General features: G+C 43.3%; 1 protein-coding gene across 16 annotated transcripts in view; it reads left to right on the top strand.

Moving 5' to 3' along the window:
• Positions 1 to 20,515, top strand: part of Mbnl1 (muscleblind like splicing regulator 1) — a 161,401-nt gene that overhangs the window by 64,601 nt on the left and 76,285 nt on the right. The window lies entirely within an intron of this gene.

Here is a 20,515-nt window from a genome sequence, read left to right as displayed (position 1 = left end):
TTTTTCTAATAGCAGATCATTATTGGCCTTCTATTGATCTATCTCTTCTTTTTTTAACATCTTTGTTTTCTTTTCAATATGAACATAATCCCTTAATTGATTCCCTATAGTGGGGGAATCAAGGCTTTTACTTTAATGCCACAAAGAAACCCTTAACTTCAGTGCCTTAAGAGACAACTTAATATTTAAAAGTGAAAAAGAAAAGTATTTGCCTATAGCTGTACAGAATGAAAAATACCTGTATTTGGTGGTATTTACTTAGGATGAGTTTTAATAATAAACCTTATTTTCATTGATATTTAACAATTTTAAAGTAGGTCAGTACTCTAAAATGACAAAAGAACAGATATCCTCATATTCCAAATCTCATAGATTTTTTTTTTCATGCTGCTTTTCTGAGTAGGGCATGAGGTTTCAGGGCCATATTGACAACCAACATTTTTCCCCATAAGATTTTAACCTGTGCATAGAGGAAGGAGAGGAAGCATCCATATATAAGGACTGAACTGAATAATGAGCTCTTGTGGTACCCACCTGGACCTCTGTAGTATTGTAATAATAATGATTCAATTTTTTCCCCAAGTTCAAAGTTGCTTCTACTTTTTAAGCAAAATGTGAGAATATGTGAAGATTCTGTGCTTGTTTCTCTTACTTGAATACATTAAGAGAGGGGAGGCCTGGAGCTAGGCAGTTCTTTATACATGGATGGGACCTATTCAGAATACTTAATTCCCAGTCAGGTGACTGTCACCAAACTGACATCAGCACTTAAACCATCAGGCATATGTTTTCCAGTAGAATCATATTCCCATAATGCCAAGGTCCCAAATGTAGCTAGGAAAAACCAAATGTTCCTTTGTCTTGTGGCAGCTGATAAGCACCCAAGCTTGTTAAGCCACTGGACAGGGCTCAGAAGCCAGGGACTGGTCACTATCTGCTTTGGTATAGCCAGTGATTCCAACAAAAACTATTAGTGCTGGGCAGCCAGAGTAGGACAGTGTCAGGCAGTAGCTGGCCTATGTCCTGCTATTCTGGCACCCAGCCTCTAGAGAGACAGCACCACGCCTGTACCCAGACTGCTGTCCCCAAGGCCTGGACTGGGTAGTGGGGTCACATAAGCCAGGGGATGCTTATTTTTTTTAGAATTAAAATGTATACAACAAAGTCCTTTATTTATATTTGGAAATATCCAGGTTTTATTCCCTCCAGAACTCAAAGGATAAGGAAATGGAATGTTTTGATATTTTCATAGAACATTTAAATGGGTAATTGGCTTCATATGTAAAAACAGAAAAATGAAATTTTAATGCTTTTATTCTAATGTTTATAATGAGATTACAGTTTTTAAAAATGTAACTTTATTTTCCTTTTTTAAAAAAGTCAAGGCAGTGTCCCAGCTAGGGTTCTCATGTTCTGGGCTCTCTCTCTGGTTCCTGCAGAACTTTCACAGTTCCTCGGGGTGAGAAACCAAGCTGCTGGGAGAACGCAAACACTTTTTAGGAAGTTCAGTTTGAAGAGAATGCCTTTATTACTTTTGCAGTAATAATTTGTAATACTTTAGAAAGAACATGAAGTCCTTAGTCTCTGTAAATTTAGAAAGTAGGTGCTAGTTCTCAAAGTAAGGCGATGGTCATTCCTGAGGGTGGACCACCTGTCCAGCTCCCAGCTGTGGCCTCCTGGGCCCTGTGTCCTGTCCACCCTGCCCCTACGCTGTCTGTGCTAGGGACCAGGAGCTGACTGCTCACCGCCCATATGAAGGAATGTCGAGAGTTGGGTTTGATGGCTTGTTTCTTTTGTCTTAATAGATAAGGTTTCCCTTCCGCATTGGGCACATCCGAGTAGGAAAGAGAGCAGGACAGCTCTGCGCCAGGGGATCAGCTGACAGGAAGGCCATCTCAGGGGGACAGGGGGCTCCATGCTGATGTTTCTGAGGGTTTGTGGGCAAGACATCCCTGTTTATTGTTCATTTCCATGTGGAATAGAAGCTGAATCAGTTCACTATCAGAGTGTCCTCTGGGGTTAAGCAATGGGCTGACCCCTGCTATCCCAGCCCCATCGTCTGATTTATTCTCCACAAAACACCTTGAGATGATATATTGTCACCTTACCCTAACAGGTGAAGAAACCGAGGCCCAAGGTGGGGAATGGGCCCCGGCCCCACTGCACACCTGGACTTCAGCCAGGGAGTGTGGCTTCGGAGTCCATGCTCAAGGTCCTTGCCGTCAATGTCCCCCGGGTGGAAAGCGCCAGTCCTGCACCTGGTCCTTACCTCCTGTAGCCACCAAGAGCCTCTCCTGCACCTCCCAGCACAGCTCTGGGCTGCTGGCCTCACTTGCTGTTGGCCTGGTCCAGTTTAGTCCTTGTCCGCTCCTACTCTTGCCCCACCCTCTCCGAAACATGCATCCTGTCATCTCCTTGTCAGGGACTTAGGAAGAGTTAATGCACTGAGATGGAGTCTGCCCAGCAGCCCAGGGGGAGGATGTAGAAAACAGCTAGTAAATGGCTTTCCCAGGTCACACGGCTGGTAAGTGATAAGAGTCCCAGTTCAGACTCAAGTCTGACTAGAAAACCAAGTATAATGGAAACATAAGCACACACACACACACACACACACACACACACACACACACCTGCATACACACATGCACACACGCACACACACACACACACACACACACACACACACACTTTTCCACAAACAGTAGGAACAACAGAGAAAGCCATGAAGCTGAGTGTACCTCATCTTTGTAACAACTGGGTTTGGGGATAGGGCAGAACTAATATCGTCAGCATGGCCTGTCAATGTAGGAATAAAGCATTCTATATCATCTATAAAATGTTGTAAGTAGATGATATATTTAAAGAATTGAAAGCTACAGGAATCCATTTAGATTCATTTTTTTCATACAGTGAAAAACATTTCTGGCACTGGAAACTCAATTTTGGTGCCAAAGGTTTGAGGAAAAAAGTATTTGTGAATAAGTCCCTGATATGTTGATATATATGCATCTTGCTGTGTGCGTTAAAGAGGTGATCAGTGCGGGGTTGTGAATCTGTGCTTTGTCAGGTTGTGCCTGTGGTACGTGGACACTTGAAGAGTGTGTGGATGATGTAGTCAGGTGGTGTCCGAAGGCTGACATACCTGCGGGGCCCATTTGGCGGAGCTTGTGAGGTTTGGTTTTTACTATAGATGTTGCTACACTTTTGATGTTGATTTCTTAAATAATAAAGTAAGAGCATTTTTTCAGGTAACGTCTGTGCCATGCATAGAAGACATACCAAAAAGTTTTTGGTGTTGATTCAGCTAGCACCAGACAGCAAACCCTCAGGATCTTTCTGGAGCTAGGGTTGCCTCTTGGTGGATCGCACTGGGCATGGTGAGTCAGGTCCTCTTGGCGGATCGCACTGGGCATGGTGAGTCAGGTGCCCTTCAGAGCAAGGAGGGCAATGTAGTGCCCTGGTTCCAGTAGGTGACTGCAGTTGGCCTGGTGGGCTCTCCTGTGACGTGTCCTCCAGCTAGACATGTTAGTGCTCTTGGGTTCAAATCTTGGATAGTGTGCGCTGGCACCTGACGAAGGTTTAGAAAACTTGGGATGAGAGTAAAAATCAAACCAAATGTTTCTGTGAATGTTTGTGTCTTCTTATTTTGAAAAAGACCATATGTTGCAGATGTACTTCTGTGAGATGAAGATAGTGTGGAACTTTCCAGGGCATCTCAAGAACAAATTCTTAAATCAAGTGCTAAGTTATGTCACATTTAAAATTTGTGTTACAAATACCACACATTGATGTGAAGGTAGACAGAAGGTTGAGTTTGAAGAGAACAATGATGAGTAGCCCAAGTACTTCATTTTGTAGAAAGTGGGGCCACCTGTGCTTTTGTTATTTTCAAATGTGCCCCTGCGTGGGCCTCTCACTGTGGCTCTTGCTGTGCCCACGGACATGCACACAGCTGGGAGACACACAGGCAGAGGCTTTTGCAAGAAAAGGACTTACCTGATGATAGCTCTGTGGTTCTCCTTATTCTTGGCTTTCCTGGCATGTACCTGAGTTCTTGCTGGGCTGAGCATACTTTCTGGGCTCGGAAACATTGTATTACCTACTGTTTTTATTTTCCTATTCCTTATTTCCTAATGCCTGCTTTTTGTTAATTTTGGCACTCTGCTATGCAGATTTTTAACTGGGCACTAATTTTGGGATACTGAAGCAGTATGTTTTAACTAACCGAAGGTGAACTCATGGTAACATTTTTTCCATGTGAAATAACTTAGGTACCTGAAATAACTTAGCTCTTTTCCTCCCAGCCCTCGTCCCGGATGCGCTCTTGACAGTTTAATATGTTTTCTTTCACTCTTTAGAAAGTATGAGGCAGTGGTACAAATAAAATCGTCTCCCTGAGGAGAATTTTGTCATTAGAAACAGAGGTATCATGGCCAAGGGAGAAGATGCTGTGAGAGGTGTTCGGTGATCGCCACCACTCCTGATTTCCCCTGTGGAAACTGCTTTCAATGAAGGAGTTTTCAAAAGAATCTTGCAATTTAAAAAAATGACACATAGAATCAGGCAAAGAAAAATTTTAAAATACTGGTTTTATTTAGCTGGATGACCCTCTTGTCAAGTGGGGTGTGTGTGAAAGTCGAGGTCACCTCAGATGTCATTGGCTGAGGGGAATTGTGTGCGTGCTGGCTTAGCTTTCTGGTTCAGAATGTCAGTCCTGCAGCCAGGTAGCCTGGGCTCCGACCCCAGCTCTTCCATCAATCCATTGTCTTCCCGTGGGTAAGTTCTGTGAGCTCTGTGTGCTCCTGATTTCTCATCTGTGTGGTGGGTATAATACCAGCCGTAGCATCATTTCCAGGGGTAAAAGAACAGATAAGTCACTCAGAACAAGTCCTGAGGTCCATGAAGTGTTGAAAAGCTGTTGTTCCTTTTTGCTCTTCTTTTTCTGTTCCCAGCAGATGTGGTTTCTTAGCCCCTTGTTTTATGATGTAGGGCCGATGAGAACCAGCCGTTCTAGAGAAAGGTGAAACTGAAAGTGTGGAGAAGTTTTTCTTCACCGTGAAGTCAAATGTGAGATGCCAAGTCCATGTGGTAGGGTGAGGGGCTCAGAGCTTAGGGATGGAGGGGGGAAGGGGCCTGGCCAAAGACAGAACCAGAGGTGCCCATCTGGGAATGGGGTGGGGGGGAACCCTCAGTTGTGTCCACCCCAGATCAGCCCTGCATCTCCGTGGTTTAGTCGAATGTCCTACCAGGATCTATCAAAGCCTTCTTTGCTTTGTGTTTCCTAAGAATTCTTGCCTTTGGCGTGAACAGGCCACTCTAGGGGTCTGAACGCATTCACAGTTTCCCTTCCATCTTGAATTTCTCCCTACATCCCCATCACTACCGAGAAGAATGAGTGGGGGTTAATGCAGGAACGTCTGTGATCCTAGGAGCTGACTGAGGACCACCACTGGCCAGGCCCAGGACAACCACTTGGCCTCTTCCTGAGCTCATTCCAGAGTCAGTTTTCCTTGAGGCCTGTGTTGCTGTGTGTCCTGGGGTTCAGCTTTGAAGTCTACCCAGGTTATGTGAAGCTACCATTGTGTTCTTCATCAAAAGTGAGGGCTGCCTGGGACCAAAGGACAGAGCTTCTCCAATTAAAAGCACAGAAGTAGCAGAGTTTTCATGATTCCTGACCTAGGTTGGAGAGCCTTCCTGTCCTTGTTACCTAGTGTGTCTACCCAGTACCCCCCAGCCCACCCCCGGCAGTGTGTGGAGCTTGCCATTGAGAGACAGCTCCTGCTTCCTTAGTGTGACTTTAACTTTGGAACTACACTGACATGTTTGTAAACAAACATTTCATAAACAGAACAGTACTAACTGCTATATTAAGATTGCTGCGCAAACACAGATCCCTTTAAAAAAGACATCTCAGAGGAGAATTTAATTTACTTTCATTCTAAAACCAAAATTATTTTTAAAAATATTTTTACTAGGTTGAAAAGTAACATTAAAAAAACTTGATGATTTAAAAAGTACTAATTGATGCTTTATTTAAAAAAAATTTTTACTGAACTGAAATTTAGTTAATTTATCCTTTTAACTATTTTTATGTTGTGATTTTCCATTTCAAAGATACTTTAAATTTAGGATTGTGATTAAATTGTGAGACAGGGCCAGTTTCTGCCTGCAGCTCAAATAGGCTAACCCTTATGTCAGGTTAGTGCAGTTTGCACCCAAGATTTTTAATATATTTAGCCCTTCTGATAAGTCAGCAAAGAAGAATATATCATGTAAGGGGACAGTGGACAAAGGCCTGCAAATGGAGCCAGTCACTTGGTTTCCATGAGCTTCCCATCTGGGCACAATGTCACCTGTGTGTCCTGTGTCCTCTGAAGCATGCCTGCCATCTTGCCTCTCTGGGCTGGATGGGGCTAAAGAGGTTTTGCACCTGTTATAACTTTTAATCTTGTGAATTCATTCATTTATCTGAAAAGCAGTAATAGGAAATAGATGTTTGAAAGCATACCATGGAAAGCCAGCCTTTTCCTGAATTCTGCTTCTGAATCCCATAATTGTGTGTGGCTTTCACAATCATTAAAACTGCAAGCATAATTATTTTTGTAAATATAATTGGTAATGTAACATTTAATCTACTTAGAAGAATACTGGAATGAGGAAAGAGTTCAAACCCTGCCTTTAAGCTAAGTCATAGATATTAAAAATGAAGATATTTAAAATTTAGTCCAAAATAGTTTCACATGTATTTCCCAAGTGAGAAAGTGTATGTAATTGGAGGAAAAATAGAGAACAGAAAACAGTACCATCTGCTCCTCATGGAGAAAACATATTTTTAACAAACACTAGAGAGTGTAGAATGTACTATGTCAACAGAAAACATTTTTTTTCCTCAAACACCTGGAAAATTCTGTGTATATTTATTAAGAAATGAGTATGTGATAGTCAAAAATGAATGAGTGAACAAACACATGGATAAATTTTGTAGGTAGCACATTCTTCTCCCCCTTTTTTAGGAAACAATAAACATTACAAGGAATTTATTGCAAGAACGTGGGTGAAATTCCTCATCTTCCATTGTGATAATAGACTGTTGTTAGAGCAGGATCAGAATTTTTGGTTGAAAATGTTGAATTACCTACATTTCCAGAGCTTTGGGGAATAAGGAGATGAGAAAGCACAAATCATCAACAGGGAAGTTAGTACTATCCCAAAAATACGCACTGATTCATGTGATCACATCCTAAACAAAATAAACAGAAGTGGGTTCAGAAATTACAGTGGTTTAGAAGGACTGGGTGTGTTTCCTGTCGCCATTTTCATTTGATTTGATGGTCACTAAAGGAGGACCAAGCACTCAGTAGCTTTGAAGGTTTGCCTGCATGTGGCAGGAAGGCTTGGAGACCTGGAGCGGGCACCGCCTGCAGCTGCGACCCTCTCCTCTCAGGTTTTCACCCACTTGCGAAGGCTGAGAACGTGGGTGAAGTGTCATTTCTGAAGAAGGGCTTGTTGGAAGTCAGGAAGTTCAGAGAGGACGGTAAACCTTACTCCCACTGGGAGCAGGAGTGGTTGCAGAAATGAACAGAGGTGCTACTTGAGGGGGAAGAAGAGCCTTGGGGGAGAGGGAGAGGACATCCCCAAGAGTGGTGCTCTTAGCCTGCTCGGGGCCAGACCTGTTCTTGGGCTAGGTGGGTGTGTCCACGTGCCCGAGCAAGAGTTCTGCAGGGGTGACCATGCACTTATTTCTAGCTATTGCATTCATCTGAGTGCCTGCTGCAGAGCTGGTTTTTGACTTGTGTTACCTATGCTGTCTTGTTCTGTAGTTCAAAAAAAAAGTACATGCTACAGGGCTAGGGAAGAATAGGACTACTTTAGGTTAGGCGGAGAAGGGAGGGGAGGGGTACAGGGCAGGAGGACAGGAGAATGAATCAGACATTATTACCCTGTGTGCATGTACAGCTACACGACCAGTGTGATCCTACATCATGTACAATTGAGAAATTATACTCTTATATATGATGTTACAAAGTACACTCTACTGTCATGTAGAACTAACTAAAACAGATTAAAATTTTTTTTAAATAAAAAAACTACATAAGCAACATCAAAGAAAAAAGGCAAACATCAGGGGCTTTATTTAGTGAACAGAACAGTGGGAAACTTGTCTCTGCATATTTTGTAAATTATAGCTGAATGTAACATTATGTTGAATTACGTACATTTATTGAATGTAGGTTGAATTATCATGTTAAAAAAGAAAACAAAAAGAGTGGAACATGGACTTCCTAATCAATAGCTTGTGATTTTGTCCACACTTTGGAGAGTTTTCACTCTTTATAAATCTGGGTGGAAATAACCGAACCTGAAAGGCTGGGTATCATTTTTGATAAACCTGTTCGTCATCTTAGTAATAGGAGATAAATTACTTGCTACTTTTCATTATAGTCTAACTTGAACAACAAAATCACAGCCCACCCATCAATGTGGCAGGAAAATTGAGATGATGTATGAAAGATGTTAGCACTTTAAAAAGTGGGCAGAGTGAATGCTCTGTAATATGCGGCTGTTTTATCAGCGTTTCTCATGTGTAGGTAGGAGAGTTAGTGGAAAACGGCCTCAAGATTCCTAGTTTGGACAATTAGGGATTGATGCAGTGTTGCCCTCTGCCAGGATAGAAAGTGCTCTTTCTTTTAAGGGAGTATAAGCAGGAGAAATAAGGCTGTTTTGGTTCAGAGTCATTGAATTTACAAAAGAACATTGGAAGTCATTCGTCTAGGATGGATCATGCTGTTAAGAAGGTACCATCAGAAGAAGGGATCTAAGGACAAGTCCTTGTGCATCTCTGTGTGATTCTTAGTGAGAAGAGAAATCAGAGTGACAGAGTCTGGGCAAGAGTAAGGATGGTGGGAATGGGAAAGATGCCTGATCAAGAAAAGGAAAGAGAAGGCATGGGGTGGGGGGTGAGGGTGGCACACAGGGACAGACTTGGGAGGAGGACCGCAGCCTGCAGACCGGATTCCAGGAGGGTGAGTCCCCGTGGGCTGGGAGTCCTGCAGGAGGACCCAGCAGGTTCAGAGAGCCCTCTAATGAAGTCCAGCAGAAAGGAGAAGAGAAGGGGTGTTCTGGAGAGAGCAGCAGAGAGAGAAGACTGTTGCAGGGCTGGGGAATCAGCTTTGTCCTCAAAGGGAAGAGGCGGCCATCAGTGGAGAGGGGAGAGGGAGTCATTAAAGCAGGGTTCCTGGTTGAAGTGCCGCTTCAGAGGAACTGGGAAGGGGTCTGCAAAGTGGGACCGAAAGCTTAGGATTGAAAGGAAAGTGGACCAGACATCTCTTGAGAGGGAGTGAGGGAGGAGCTGTCGAGTGGGGTCCCTCATCCCAGTGCTCTGGGTGGTAGGCTGCCTTGTCCACATCCTCAGGTGCTGCTCTTAAGTCCCGCAGTCTAATTTCCTTGCCAGCAGGACCTCCCTCTGTGACTGTGAGCGTTTGAGGGCACATCTTATCCACATAGGGGCCATCTAGGTGCTCCCTGCTGGTATGATGTAGTTATCTCAGTAACCAGCAAGGCTGATCCCACCAGCAGATGGGTTCTGCAGCCCTGCCTAGCTATGGCAGTGAAAGCCAAAGTCAGCGACCTGGGTGGACTTCAAAAGCCATTCCTGAAACAAATCCATTCCTAACAAATGGGACAGGTTATTCTGTCAGACTTTTAAAATCCCCGGGGTTAAGAAAGTTTCAGGGGCTGGGGATGTGGCTCAAGCGGTAGCGCTCTCGGCTGGCATGCGCAGGGCGCTGGGTTCGATCCTCAGCACCACATAAAAATAAAATAAAGATGTTGTATCCACCGAAAACTGAAAAAAAATAAATATTAAAAAATTCTCTCTCTTCTCTCTCTCTCTCTCAAAAAAAAAGGAAGAAAGAAAAGAAAAAAAGAAAGTTTCAATATAACAAAATGTAACTTAGAGCTCGGGACTGATTACTTCTGAAGCCAGGTATATAATTTTTAGCCATAATTCATTGTAGACAGCAGAAATACTTGACTAAAACAAAAATACATATAATAAGACAAAAGTTTGCAAAACAAATAGCTGCTAACTGCTATTTATATCCATCAGATAAATTAGACTGTTTCGTTAACTTTGATCTGCTATTTATATCCATCAGATAAATTAGACTATGTCGTTAACTTTGATTTGTAACAACCTCTGGTTGTTATAAATCCCTTAATTAGAAGAGTTGAATTAAATTTCTGATTTCTTTCGTAGCAAAAATGACTCTCAGCAAAAATTAAAAACTAAAGATTGTCTTTTCCTTAATGCGTGTTACTCATTTTGTTTCTATAAATTCACTTTGTTCAATTTTATTAAAAGTGTAATTTCATGGGATGTATTTTTCCAATCTTGACACTTTTTTAAATCTGAAATACATACATAGTATAACAATTTTAGAGGCACATTTTTATGTATAGAATGGGAAGGATCATAAAGGAGTACTGGTGTTTAAATTCAAAGAGCACTGGTGTTTAAATTCTGGCTTCAGGAACTAATAGCCGTGGAGTCACATGGGAGGTTCTCTGAATAGAGATGTCTCACCAGTAGATCAGAGATCCTCACCTGAGGTGAGTTTGGGGACATTTAAAGGAGTTGGAGCATATAAAACATGCCAACAGGTTCTAGAACATGCTGAACCTTCTTAGGTGTTCTTACTGTCTCCAGATTACATTTTAGAGGTCAGAAGGCCTCAGTGCATACCACTGCGCCTAGTGTATGCTTGAACTGCATTAATCCACTTTATTGTTCACATAAACGACTATTAGTCCTTTTTTTAAAAAAAAATTACGTTTTATAGAAACTATGAACCACGTTCATTATTTTAGGCTCAGTATTATGTTTTAAGTGAAAATTATAACTGTTTTAATTCCTGAATGAGGTAAAGCTATAAAGTCTGTAATTATAGACACTAGGTTTTATTCTTTTTAAACACTTGGTTTTATTTCTCTTCAAAATAAGTAGAGAAGGAAAAAATAGCAAGCTGAGACAACTTCTTGCGATCTTTCCTGGTTTTTATTGTTGATTGTCTTTCTCATTTGACACACGGATTGTTACAAGTATGTAGTTGCACAGACACTTGCACAATTCCTTCTAGAAGCTTCCTGGAAAGCACAGGAGGTCCTTTATGGAGTTGTCTAATGAGGCGCTTCTCTTGGGCCCCCTTCCACCCTTCTTCAGTGCAGACTGGCCTCACTGGCCCCTGGACTTCCTCAAGCACATTTTTGTCCACCCCATCCGTGCTCCGCCCACCCTGTCTGGTCACTTCACATAGCCTCTCCATCCTGGTTTTCTTGATTGTGCACTAGGCCAGGCACAGTTCCCTGGGGCCTCTCTCGCCCTCCTGCTCTCTGGCCTGGGGGATGCCCCGTGTCGGAGGCACTTACTCTCTGGTGTCCTGGAGGTGCAGCAGGCACTGTGGCTGGTAGCTGTCCCCATCGGTATTGGCTGAGACATTCTGTCAGTGCCCACTTGAGGTGTGTGGGTGACCTCATTCATGAGTAGCTGTGTGGTTTTTGAAAATCTTCTGGGTCTCATCCTTGTTTATTGGAGGGAACACAGATAAATAATTTCTAGATATGTAGTCTGTTTTTAGTTAAGCTGAAATTGACTGTAGGGTGCGTAATGTATAAAAATCGAGAAATAACACTGTATAGTGTCATTGTTAAGATTAAAGCATGGGCAGATTTAACTAGGTCTGTCAGAGGGGAAGTCTCCTCTTTCATACTGGAGCATCCGAGTTAGAAGGAGGCTCCCCGGCTCTGCCTTTGCCCACACAGGGCTTTCTTCTTTCTTCTGTAAGGTCAATGGTGCTCTCCTTCGTCTGATCCACGTTTGCTCCTCCTTCCTGCAGACCCTGACCTGCAGAGTGGCCTAGACTGTCGCAGAGAGGGGCGGGAGAAGGACACTGGCCCAGTCTCCTCTGCTCTAGTCGATCTTTGTTTGTGCTCAGGTTCCCTTGGCTAGTGCAGCAGGGGCTGGGGTCAAGTCCTGGAGGGTGCTCAGGCAGACTGGGCCTGGCCAGGCTGCGTCTTGCCCACTTTGTGTGTCCTTTTCACTTTCTTTTTAGAATATAGTGGTGAGGTGGCTACAGTGAAGTAGAAGCCCTGTGTGAATCCAAGAGAAACCCACTTAACTCCACAACCGTCCCTGGAGTTCCTGTCCTATTCAGGCATAAGAGTGTATCTCAGGAGATGCTAACATTGGGGAGGAGGTTCTGGTCTAGTTTGAGAATCTGTAAGATGTTACAACACAGTGCATACCAGCATATAACCACAAGTCTGGCCTACAAACACAGGTGTGGACAGACTCTGTGGCCCACCTGTTGCCCTCCAGAATCCCCAACCCATCCCGCCTGGCCTCAGAGCACCAGGTCTGTGTTCCATGGATGGGTGAAGTATGAGAAGAGGTGAGAACGTAAAATTTATCTGCCTTAGGTGAGCACTAGGAGGTTTTTACAGGAAATTAGGACTTCGTCTCTCAATCCCTGTAGTCTAAGTAAATCTGTTGCTACCTATACCTATATTAGATTAGTTGGGGGAGGAAGATGGAGGCAGAATTACTGATGAAAGTGTAATTGAGAGCCCAGGTGGTGGATTGAGCACGAAATTCAGTTTGTGCTCATGGTATCTTGCCAGTCTGTTCTGCAGGAGGCTTCCGTGATAAATGGATTAACTCATATTCTTCACGGCTGCACTGCAGAGATGCTGGTGATGTGCTTTTAGAGTATCGTGCTTCTGGGTCTGAGGTCATACAGGTCAGACACAGGGCTGGGGTGGGGGGGCGGGGGGAGTGCCAGGACCTACTTCCATGTTCAACTTTTTTTATTCTTTAAAAACTCAAAGCACATATCTTTATTCTTTGTATTTCACTCTGACTTTACATTTTTTTTAACATATGAAAAAAAGTCTAAAGCCTTTGGTTCATAAAGAATAAAACGGGCATCTGTTGCTGGAAGAGAAATGAATACCAACTTAGCAGGCTTAATCGTAGTTGAGGATTCTTTTCTTTTAGAAGTAAATACTTTATGCCCATTTTATATGTGAGGACATTGGGATTCAGAGTATTCAAATGTTTCTCCCCAAGTCTCTGCTTTTATAAATGTTTACAACATTTTCTAAGTGGATCGTTGTTATTTTGCCCTTCAGAGTGGGCACTTTTTTGTGGGATCGGTGTGCATTTATTCCATGAGGAAATAATTAACTGAATGTATGGGAAAAAAAAAACACACAAGACCCAATCCCTGCACACCTGTCTGAGAGGCCAGGCAGCATCCTAGTTGGGTGTGGGATTCCAGAGCTGACACCTGTGTCCAAGTGCCCTTGGACCTCCTCGAGGGAGTGATGGTTGCCCTGTGTCTCACCCTATCCTCAAAGGGACCAGTGGATGAGTGGTCTAATGCTGGAGAGTCATGTCCACACCCAAGTTTCATTTTGCTTTATAAATTTAAGCCCCAGAGATGATATAATTAGGACATAATTAAATATTTAAAATTTAAACTAAAATAAAAATCAGTAATTATAAAATTTGCTAGAGATTTAATAAAGTAAAGTAAAACATTTTAAACTTTGGTTTATTACTATATATTTGATAATCCAAGAAATTGACACTAAATTTGCATTTTAGTTTTAGTCTAAAATATTTGCATGTTATTTAAGTTTTTAGGAAGTATAAAAACATTGAGGTTTTATAAGATTATAGAATTAACTTTTCTTCCAAATTTTATTTTATTTCATTGTCAAATGAGCATCCAATAAGAAAAATGTAGTGTTTAATTAGTGTGTACTCTATATGCTACTGCTAGGCTAAATCACATTGTTCCATGAAGTTCAAAACAAAGATGGATATATACCGAATATTGGCATTCACCTGTTGCACTATTGAAAAGTAAGCATTTTAAAATTTACTAGTTTGAAATTGTAATCTGATTTTTGCCCAACAATTATTTAATCTTTTTCCAGCAAATGCCAGTATTCTGGCAGATAAAATTACAGAGAAATAGCAGGAGCTGTCATGTGCTTTTGTCACCTTTGGCTTGTGTCCTCCCCTAACACGCACTCTCTGGTGTGCAGAGCTGTGCCTTGGGAGCATTGCAGAGCCTGGTGATTGGCTCTAGCTTCACAGGCGTGGTCAGCCCTGCCCTGTGCAGCCTGCCTGGGTGGAGAGGAGAACCTGTCTTTTTAAAAGAAAGTTGCAGCAACTGGCTTCTGGCCTCAGTTATACCACCTTGTTTCTCATGGAAGAAGCAGGAGTTCTAGAATGGTGTGGCATGGAAAGGGCTTCTTGTTTTCATGTAAAGGGTGTGCTTGGCGGTGCAGCCCCGGAGAACAGTGACGGTCATGAGCAGTCATTACTGACTCATTAGGATGTTGGCTGAGAAAGATGGTTGTCTCCCCAGCATCGTTTTATACCGAGATGTGAACGTTATGGTCTCAGATGCTGGAGAACGTGGTCCTCCGTTCCCTTCTGAGATCACCCCTCACAGTTCCAAGAGCTGCCCACACGAAAATGCCAGTCAAGCCACTTCCCCTTTTTGATGCCTCTTGGCCAGTCCCTGCCCCTGACTTTCCTGGGCCCTAGCATATGTCACAGAGTGGAGGAGGCTGCTTAGAAAAGCCACACCTAAGAATGTTCTGATTTGCCTGGCCACGTGTCTCCCACCGTTCTCTGCACTGCTCCTCTGTAATCCTCAGGGCTAAGAAGCCACCTGTACATGGCGTCATGTGCTGAGGTGGAGGCCTCCCACAGGGCCTGGGCCTTCAATTGCACACTGTCCACAGATAGAAATTACTCCTGTGGAATAAAGTGATGTAACTGTGCCTTCAGATCCTTAACTTTATTGTAGAAATGACTTAATATTTTTTAAAATCATAGAAATATAATTACTTCGTTCTCTGTGCCAGAGGAGGGGTGTATGTGTGTGCATGTGTTGGGTGGTGTGTGGGTGGTGTGTGGGTGGTGTGTGTGCAAGTATGCGTCTGCTCTCACTGGTCCTCAGGTGTGTCTGATTCAAAGCCATTCGTGCTCCTGTGCTGTTTCTGGTTTTACAGCCTTGGCTGCAGGGTCCAGTGGGAGGAGGGCATCCAGGGAATGAGCAGAACTGACCGGATCCCCCAGATTCCCCACTTACTATGGGAGTGACCCTCTGGCTTTGCCGTTCTCATTTTCTAAACAGCATTCAAGTTCTGAACTACAAAATATGCCTTGTGCGGGTCTCCAAGCTGTTGGAAGAGATCGTAGTGAGGACTTAAGGAGTGGCAGCCGTGGTCAGCCATGTTGTTATTTACTGTCCCTAATGGTGCTCCTGGACGGAGGCCAGGTTTAGCGTTCAGAAGCCCATGATTATAGTCAAGTTACCATTGCCACTGTTAATTACGTAACCCTGGACCAGACATTTCACATCTCAGAGCTGGTTTTCTTACCTCTAAAGTGAGGGAGAGTTCACCTCGGTGACTTCAAATGCCCATCTTGAGGTTTTCAGAGAAGATGATGTTAGGTAAACATGAACAGTGCCGTCTTCCCGTGCTCCCATGGTACTTGGTTCCCAGCTCTGCGAGGGAGCTGTGGGGGAGCTGAGATGTCAGCCGTGGTGTGCGGGGAGGAATAGCTGGGCACACTGCTGGAGTAAGCAGTGGCTACAGTCAGAGTGTGCGTGTGCACTGGGTGGGTGAGTGGGGTGAGAGTCTGGGACACAAGCTCCTCGAGGATCTTACATTCCCACCTCATTCTTGCTTGTTTATGTGTTGGTGCCCACAGGACACTGGCTTCAGATGAGGGAGACCCAAACATCAGTGGTAGGACACTCATCTGTACCCATAGAGCTACCAAGAGGTACATGCCAGATTGGCTGTGTCCTGTGTCATCTGTACATCAGGATGTGAATGATGGCAGAGCAAAGTGGGGGGGGGGCTCATGGAAATGAGCTGCAGGACCCGTGGGGTCCACCGTGCAGAAGTCACCAGGGAAGTTGGACATGAAGACAGCAGGGCTGTGAGAGCAAGTTCAGGAGATGCCATCCTTGAAGGTGGTAGTAAAAGAGAAGGGATTCGTGAATTCAGAGTACTAAATTTTTTTATGAGTATTTATTTTTTTTAGTTGTCAATGGACCATTATTTTATTTATTTATGTATATGCAGTGCTGAGAATCAAACCCAGTGCCTCAGACGTGATAGGCAAGCGCACTACCACTGAGCCACAGCCGCAGCAGCCCTAGAATGCTAAATTTTATATACCATATCAGTAGGCTAACTCTGGCATCCAGTGTAAAGTCAAAGGCGCATAAAGCAAGTCTTTAAGCTTAAAAAATGAGTTTTAATTTGAGGAGCTTAAAACCATGTAAAAGCAGTTTATTCACTGCTTGTACATATGTCTTTTATCTTTGATTGCTGATATCATTTAAGGTTAAAATTTGTCCATATTTAAAGACACATTTATTGACAGTTTCTCAGGAATTATGCAGCCCTGAGTTACGAAGTAGAAAAAGAGTAAGTGATTGAAGAGGAAAGAAGAAGGGTAGAAAGGCTGTAGTTCTGGCAGCCTTTCAGTATTTAAATGACTCATTAGGATAAAGGATAGAAAGAGGGCAAGCAGTATTTGAAATATATTATATACATGTCTATATTGCATTCACTTTTAAATATCATCATTCTACTCTTTTTTTTCCCCTTAAATAGATCTGTTTCCTTTGCTCTTAAGGAGAATGAATTGAGATATCTTAGTGATAGCATTCTGGTTTTTATTTTTCCCTCTATTCCTAACAACAAAACATATTTTGCTCCTTTTCCAGTGGTGGGTTGCCTAAGAAAGCAGGAGCTCAGCCTTCCCATCAAGGAAGCTAAGGGTTCCACATCAGTTAATCTCTGATTCTATAAAAGCCATCTTAAACTAATAAATACACACTACAGAAAGAGATCAGTTGTTTAAAAGTACATTAACAAGTATATTTGATTGATTTCCTTTGAAGGGAAAACAGTTTGACTCACTGAAAGACCAGCTTGGCTACTTGTGAGCAGTGACTAATAATTTCCCTGGAGGTCAAACCCTGGCACCCTCAGAACAACACCCTTTGGGCTCACACACCTGTTCTGTCATTTGACTTCAGCTACATGTATAAGCAAGAAAAGGTTTTTGCTTCCGTCTTTGCTGACATTAACAGGAAAAAAAAAATATATATATATATATATATATTTTTTTTTTTTTTGACCTAGTCACTTGCTTGGGCAGGACAAATTATGTTTTAAGTTTCAATCATTTGATTTACAAGAGGCATCCAAACCCAATTTGATGGCCAGCAGATTGCTGAACTAAATTTAAAAATATAATTTTGCCTCCATCTTTCCTGTAGTTTTTGTTTAGAGTGTTACTCAAGGCAGCATTTCAGATGTTGTTTATCATGAAGTGTGAGGTTGGTTCCTGCCTGTCCCAGTGGGATGGGTCCTATGGAATCTGATGGTTCACATCCTTGTCTCTGAAAGAGTAAGAACACCTTGACTGGCCATCATGACTGGTCTCGGAATACCAAAGCAAGGCTGCTGGATGTGGACTTGGGAAGGGCTGCCCACACTCTTGCCAGCCAGTGTGAGCTGGCTTCAGAACCCCTTGAGGGTCCACATTACAGAGGGGTTTATTTCTTGGACCCAGGGAGGAAACAGGGAGGTGACAGCCATGGAACAGCTGGAGATCTCTCGGTGGCATTAGTGAGTGCCATGGTCACATGCACCATAGTTGCTCCAGCTCCTGTGTTCATGGAGAACATTCCTCAGTGACTCACGGTGTTTTAAAAAGCTGGACGGATGTTCAGACAGTCATCCCTGCTTACAAACCGACCTCTGCTTCATGTGCAGTTCTAGCAGCCTCATGCTGTGCAAGTTGAACCAGGGTACCACCCAGAATGTACTGGGGGTTCAGAAGGTCTTCACCTTACTGCCCTTGGAAGCTGCTGGCCTTTTCCCTCTGGGTCTGGCATCTTCCAGGACACTGGCTTGCCCCGTCTTGGGTAGATCCCTTCGTTTTTTCCGTGGCAGCCAAGTACGGGGCCTGGCCCTGATGATTTCTGGTGGTTAACTCTGCCTTGGGTCTGATGTCATTGTTCTGTCCTCTTCTGGTATCTTCCCCTGACAGGGTTGAGGATGTCTGTGGCCTGCCCTGATAATCAGGTTAGTGGTCCTGCTCGACTTTCCTCACCCAGCTTATCTTCCCCACTTACTGGAGGCCGAGGCAGCTTCTCGTTATACCCACTGGCACCCCACCCCTGTCCCAAACCCAGTAGTTAGGATCAGTGATGACTGTAAGTCATGTGCCCGTCCAGTAGTCAGGTTTCAGTATTTTTCATTGAAGGAGTCCAGTATGAATGTATCCCTTCTTGCCCACTCCCTTCCCCTGTCTGTCCTTTTAGACTCATCTCAGGAATTGTCCTAACCAGCTTTCCCTGCTCCCCAGGCCTAATTGAGGTTTCTTCTCCTGTCCTTATAGCGGCTCCCACTGAATTCTGTTAACCTTTCATTCGGTTTTTTCCACATTTATTATATAACTATTGGTATTTGTTCCCAAAATTTTATTTTGAAAAATTTCACCCTCCCCTCAAATTGCAGTACTAGCATAATAAATGCCCATGTGCCATTTAAGCGGTTGTGCCAATCCTTTCACTTGGTTTTGCCATGCTGAGGATTGTACCCAGGCCTCACACATGCTAGGCAAGCCCTCTACCACTGAGCGAAACCCCAGTCCTATCACATTATTAATGTGTGACATATATACACAAACACATACTATTCACAATTTTTTTCTGATTGACTGAAGAAGTGAGTGGCATGCATACATTCCTTTTTGTTAGTCATCTTTGCCCAGATCCTGCTGTCCTTAGGTTTATTATACTCAGCCGTTTTTGATGACTTATTTCTTGATTCATTCCCTCATCAAATAATTATTAAATAGCTATTGTGTAACAGAAACTGAAGCTGAGCCTGGATGGTCTCAGAGTGCAAACGGCCTAGCTGTAGGAGTGTGTGTGTGTGTGTGTGTGTGTGTGTGTGTGTGTGTGATTATAAGTTGATCAGAAGAGAGAGAACACGTGGTCTGTGAACCCAGAGAGGGGCCGTGTGCCCAGGTCTTCACAGTGCCATCATGTGCCCATTCAGTGGTTCTGTTACAGGTGTGAGCCTGTCTTCTCTGTGTTGGATCTGCCTGAGGTTCTGAGTGGGAGCAGGTGGATCTGCTTACCTAAAAAGACTAACCTGACATAGGAGACAGAGATGTGGGAAGAGGCCTGTTTATTGATGGAGAACCCTGGGTGCTGTGGAGCCCTGGAGAGAGGGGCAGGGGTCTTCCCGAGTCATGCTGGTGGTCTGCCGTAATGAGGCAAATAGAGAGAACCCACACTTGAGTCATTATACCTCAAGTCAAAGAAGCATGAATAACTGCAGGATGTCCCCAGAGCTGGCCACAGCTTCCTGCGCTGAAGTGCCAAGGCTCAGGAGCGCTAGGGGAAGGGAGGGTTCAGGGCTGCGGACACAGGCACAGGCTCCCAGGGGCTTCCTGAGGGCAGTTACCAGACAAGGCTGAATGACTCGGGGAGCCGTGATCTGAGGCAGATTTGTGTTTAAGTGTCTTACCCTGGGAACACTGTGGGAAGGATTATTGATTTGAGGAGGGTGTACTCATCTTTAATAGGAGCTAACTCAAATGTTAAAAACGATGGAAAGACAGATTTAGGTAATTATTAACCATTTAATAAATTAAGCAAGTAATAGATGCCTTAGCCAGTTTTTCTTACCTAAGAACTTTATTTTCTTTTAGATATTTTCTCCTAAGGAAAATGGCGTCTAAAAATTATATATGTAAAAATATATTACATACGTAGATATATATCCTTTTTATATAAAATTATGTATATATGTAAATACATATATTTCACAGCAAGGAGCTCTTATCTCTGCAGCTAATATTGCTGAGAGAGAAGAGAGGAGTTGCTATAATTAGACACCTGGCTTTGTGGGGTACTGGATGTCATTTAAATCATTTTATTTCTTGCTGCAAACTCTTTCTGTTGAGTAAATGAGTAGGAATTAATCAATGAAAACATGACAGAGATTCTCCAGAATTTATAATTGATGTAATGTTTTTGTTTATTGGACCAATTAAGCCTGATTGACTTGCAGATTGCAGCACTGACAAACCCCGTGCTCCCAGCCTTTCCGCCCCTTTGCTGATGCAGTGCATATCTTCGGCAGGACCCAGGGCTGCAGGGATCCCGTCAGAGGTGGCATTAGTGGGGGTCGCTTGTGCAGATGGTCAGTTACTAGACAGGGAAAGCTTCCTAGCTGGCTCAGTTGCAGACTTTTAACACACAGTCAGATAGTATAATTCACATTTTAAGGTTGTAGCCCAGAAAGAGCGTCAGTTTTATTTCTGAAGGACATGGTGTTATTAAATGTCCATGTTTTCCAGAGCTCAGCCTCAGGATGGTAGGCATTTTGG

The sequence above is a fragment of the Ictidomys tridecemlineatus genome, chromosome 3 (genome assembly GCF_052094955.1).
Source record: "Ictidomys tridecemlineatus isolate mIctTri1 chromosome 3, mIctTri1.hap1, whole genome shotgun sequence".
Taxonomy (NCBI): Eukaryota; Metazoa; Chordata; class Mammalia; order Rodentia; family Sciuridae; genus Ictidomys; species Ictidomys tridecemlineatus.
The sequence above is the reverse complement of the archived record's forward strand: the minus strand, read 5'-3'. Positions and strand labels throughout refer to the sequence as shown.